Raw genomic sequence first — 5,141 nt, 5'->3', positions numbered from 1 at the left:
AACTCCAGTTCCCAGGGAATCCAGCACCTTCTTCTGACCTGCCCAAGCACCAGGTACATGTGTTCTGCACAGACATACATGCAGGCAATGCGCACACATTAAAAAAAAATAAGTCTTTTCTAAACTGTTTAAATAATAATGACTTTAGGGAACATCACAAGCCCCCTCCTTCCAGGAACTAACTGCCAGGGGAAAAAATTTACAAATAGCCTGTTCCTCTTCAATAGGAAACTCGGTGTTTTGAGGCATCCTCAGCTCTGCCTGTCCTAAGCCCTTTGAAGAACTGCACATACCTTTCACACATTCCAGTTCAATAAAGAGAACACCCCAGTGTGCATAGAGGATGATCCAAGGAGCAGCCTGGCTGCCACCCAGTGAGAGGAGAATGTGGCAGAGAGCCAGGCACCTCCTGCATGTCTCCCAGAGACTGCAGCTCATGAGCAAACATAAAAAGCCCTTGAACTCTGAGAGCCGAAAGACCTAACTTTTCAGCTCCTATTCTCACAGCGCCTATTACTTTTCCTTAATCAGCTCTGTGTACCTCCCTGGTAACTCATTTCTATCATGTATTTTCTGAAGAGAGAGAACAGATGAAGTAATACGGAAGCCCCAGCAGGCCCTTTCCAGCCTGTATGAGGGTCCTTCTCAAGATAAAGTGGAGGATAAGGACTGGGAGATCCGATTTCTGCAGATTACAGACAGCAGAAACACTCTTCAGACCAAAGGAAGCTGAATTTTCTCAGTATTCTGTGACAAATGTCTGACAGTGATGGTTTCAGAGTTTTTACTCCAGCAGGGTAGCTGGTCCCAGGGGTTCTCTATCAAGGCAGCAGGAGTACAAGATGGAGCTCCTCATATCTTGCAAGACCAGGAACCAGAACTGAAGTATGTGACTTCAAAGGCATTCCCCAGCAGCTCAACTGTCTCAGCAAGGCCCCACCCTTAAAGGCTCAACTTTCAACCAGCTGGGGACCCCAAGTGCTTGCATATATGAGCATAAATCAAAATGAAACCATAACAGAAGTCAAACAAACATTCATCCTTTCCATCACCCACTCTGGAACTCAGAAATAAGGTTCTTTTTTAAATTCATTTTTATTTATTCATTTATTTACACTCCAAATGCTACCCCCAGGTCCTCCCATCAGAGGGACCCCCTCCCCCATTCCCTTCTCTTCTAAGAGGGCAGGGCCCTCCCTAGTTATCCCCCTCAACCTGGTGCATCAAGTTTCTGCCAGATTAGGCACATCCTCTCCCACTGAGGCCAGACAAGGAAGCCCTGTTGGGGAACGGATACCAGTCAGGCCACAGCTTTAGGGAGAGCCTCCACTCTAGCAGTTGCTGGGGGGGGGGGGGCATGTGGAGATTGAGCTGCATATCTGCTACATATGTTCTGGAGGGGCCTCATTCCAGTTCATGTATGTTCTTTTGTTGGTGGTTCAGTCTCTTGAGAGTCCCCAAGTGTGAGGTTTATTTTAAGGGGAATTTCTCCAACAGTTCTGTACCTTCTCAAGGTTCTTCTACCTTGAGGATTCCAGGACTCAAGACTGGAGAAATGGCTTAGCAGTTAAGAGTGCTTGCTGCTCTTCTAGGGGGCCCAAGTTTGGTTCTCAGAACCTATTCTGAGTGGTCACAACCTCTTCAACTCCAACTCTAGGAGATGAAAGAGTCCAGGACTCCCAATATTTCTTCATCCATGACTGCCTCTAATAGTAAATCTCTACCCTTAGTAATTTTATGACATAGTAACACAACTTTGCAAATCTCTCGTGATAGCAACAGCTGTTTAACAAACCGCTCACTCCTGTCCCCCTACAATCCAAACAAGCATAGTGTGATAATCACCTACCTTATTTGTATATCAAGATTTTTGATTCTTGTCCTAAATGCTTTAAGCAGCACTGTCTCAACCTAATTAGAATGTAATTAATGACAAACATTTACAGTATAAAATTTGATGTTTTAACAAGTGTAAACCAACATGACACTGTCTATAATCAAGATAATAAACTCAGAGCTGAGATGGCAAATTAGAAGCCAGCAGCATGTTCTAACTTCCCAGCTGCTCAAACTTGAAGAAGCCAGAAAACAGCTTCTCTGCAAGGTGGGTGACTGAGGAGACACACTGAAGAGACTTGAAGAGATCAAGTATGCAGCTTGATGCAACAAAAAATGAAAAATAGTGAAAGTGCTGAACCCATAGTGACCTAGCTACTTCAGTTGTCAACTTGGTGCAACTTGCAAATCATCTCAGGGGAAAGCCTTAGTGGTGATTATGTACAATGGGTGAGCCTGTGGGGTTGTCTGAATTAAGTCAGTTGATCTGAGAAGGCCCACCATGGGTAGCATCATCCCCTAGGCAGGGGATCATGAACTATGTAAGCATAGATAAACCAAGCTGAATACAGCAAGCTAGTAATCATGCATGCATTCATTTCTCTGCCCTTGAATGTGGGAGTAACATGAGGAGCTGTTTGGAGTTCTGACCTTTATTTGTCCACAATTATAGGCTATAACCTGGAATGTAAGCCGAAATAAAGCTTTTTTTCTCCCTAAGTTGCTTTTTGGACGGAGTATTTCATCACAGCAACAGAAATGAAACTAGAACATATGTCATGAGAAAATATTGGCACAGGAAAGGAAGCTGATAGTATGCTGGGGATTTGTTTCCCTTTTCTACTCAGTGCTGGGGCAGAGTGTGGCATTCTGAGTATGTTGTACAGATGCTCTGCCACCGAGCTACCCTCTCTGTTCAGCTGAGAATCAGACAGCTGGCTCTACATGCAGCCCTCCCTGTTCAAACTCCAGTGGGCACTTTTAACCCAAAGAAGAGATGAGTTTTGTTTCTGTTTTTGTTCTTTTTAAAGGGCCATTGACTGAGATAAGCATAACTGGAGTGGAGTGAAGACCAGTACCTGAACATCCACAAGAAATAAAACAAAAAACAGACCATGGGCATCATAGCCATGAGAGAGCATACATGCGTTACTCCCACACACATACCCCACACATATGCCCCACACACATGCCCCACACACACATACACACATGTTGCTCCCATGCACCTTGAGAAGCTAAGCTTTGAATGAGAGCAGAGGAGAAATCACAAAGAGGAACTCCATGCACTGCGACATGGACAAACACCCCATATCACAAGACTTACAAAAAAAACAAGATTTTCCAGTTCTGATGCAGCATATGGTATGTCAAAATAATCTTAGCCCTGGCAAAGCAACAAGGAAATTACATCATAAAACCCAACTGGAAATCTATAAAATATTTCCCAGTCTGATATCCCAGCCACATCATCAAGAGAAAGCTTTTCTGTACAAAGCCCCTTACCTAGAAGCTGAAAGACTCTCCACCTCAATACAGGGGTGAATGCCAGTACAGAAACACAAAAGAAATCTCCAAATCAGACAACATGACTCCCCCAAAACTCTTAATTCTCCAAAGATCATGAAATTGAAGAAACATCAGATAAAGCAGTCTTTAAAACAGATTAAAAATGAACTCCGGTGGAAAGTCTGTGAGAGCTAGGGGATAGGGAAGAGCACTGAGAAACATTGTCAGCATGACAGGACCGCTGCACACATGAGGTCACAGCAGCTGTGGTCACCTGCACAAGACCTGCACAAGGTCCAGCCAGTCCTCATTCAAACAAGGGTGGGGGAGGGGCTCATCATAACTAAATTAAACTGGATTAAAGAAACCAGGCTTCTTTTCTCAATTTATCTATCAGCAAGGAAAGGGGTCACTGAATGTTTCTACTCCTTGTCGGGCGGTAGATCTCTTGTGTTGGCACGGGCCTGGAACCCTGAGACTGCAGGTGTTTGGCCACGCTCCCAGAACCCAGGGCCCTGACACACAGTCTCATCTCCATTTAACCTGTACGGTCAGTCGTAAGACACAGATTGAGGGCGTGACTAACAGGCCTCTGCCTCGAGATTTACATATTAATGAGTTATCTAAAGGCCCGGGAGACATAGCTAATTAAGTTATCCCCTCCCTAGTCCCTCCTCTTTTCCACTCCTCATATAAGAGAGCTCCTCCTGGCATTTGGGGGAGGGAGAGCGCATACATTCAGAGACAACTTTCTCATCATGGACAATAAAACTTTCATCTTGGACTCCACGTGTCTTCTGGGCCTGGGACTTTCTCATGTATGTGGGAATCTGCCTGCAGGAAGGTCCCTGGGAGTCCCCAAGGGCCACCTCCTCCACCGCTGCAGTCCTCGGGCCACCTACACTGCCATGTCCTAGCGGCTGCCTCCACCACTGCTCCAGGGACTCTGCCACAGTCCAAGGGCAGGCCTGAGTCTCTGCCCACTTGTGTGTTATTTCCCACAACTCCTCAGGAAAATAACAACGTAAGACAGGGTTATTTTATGTAGCCAGGTATAACATACTTTTTCCTTATTAGTAATCATTTTTTTTATTTCAAGAAAAACATAGCCATACATATAACCCCAGTTCCATACAAGACCATCCCCAGGATTTTGTAAAGTAACACTCAGACTAATTGAGCTATTTCAGAAAGGAACCATTTAGACTCAATATAGTGCTTTCCCTGGGACACACACTGGCACTTGAATTCCTCATCACTGTATTTAATTGATCAACTGTGCCTTAAAGAAAATGATACTGATCTTTTTTCTCTAGTACTTAATGTGAAAAACCATCCAGGGGAAAATAGAGGCATTGAGATTTTAAAACATAAATGAGAGTTTCACAAAACAACACAACAAAACCTCCAGGTGACGCTCTATCCAACCCCCAGTTGATTAACAGTAAATTCTCTTCCCCCAAAACGTAGTAACAAACTCTGCAAAATTGTGACTGGTGCCTTGCAATGATTACAGTGAGTTTCCACTTCCTACATAATCTTTCAGAGGAGTTGGGGTTCTTCCTTGGAGTTCTTGGTCTTGTCAATAAAAGAACTTAGGACCTAACACAAAGGGAAATTTGAGGACAATTTTTTAAGAGCCTACCAACATACACACATGCACATACACACACAAACGGGAAGCTGTAAATCTCAAAAGCTGCCCAGAGGTCAGTCAGAAGCCACATGACAAAAGAGAGAAAGCTTCAGGGGAAGTTTGAAAAACACAAAGTACCAAAAAAAGTATATGTAGGCTC

Source organism: Grammomys surdaster, unplaced genomic scaffold, assembly GCF_004785775.1.
Source record: "Grammomys surdaster isolate TR1022 unplaced genomic scaffold, NIH_TR_1.0 130, whole genome shotgun sequence".
Lineage (NCBI taxonomy): Eukaryota > Metazoa > Chordata > Mammalia > Rodentia > Muridae > Grammomys > Grammomys surdaster.
The sequence above is the reverse complement of the archived record's forward strand: the minus strand, read 5'-3'. Positions refer to the sequence as shown.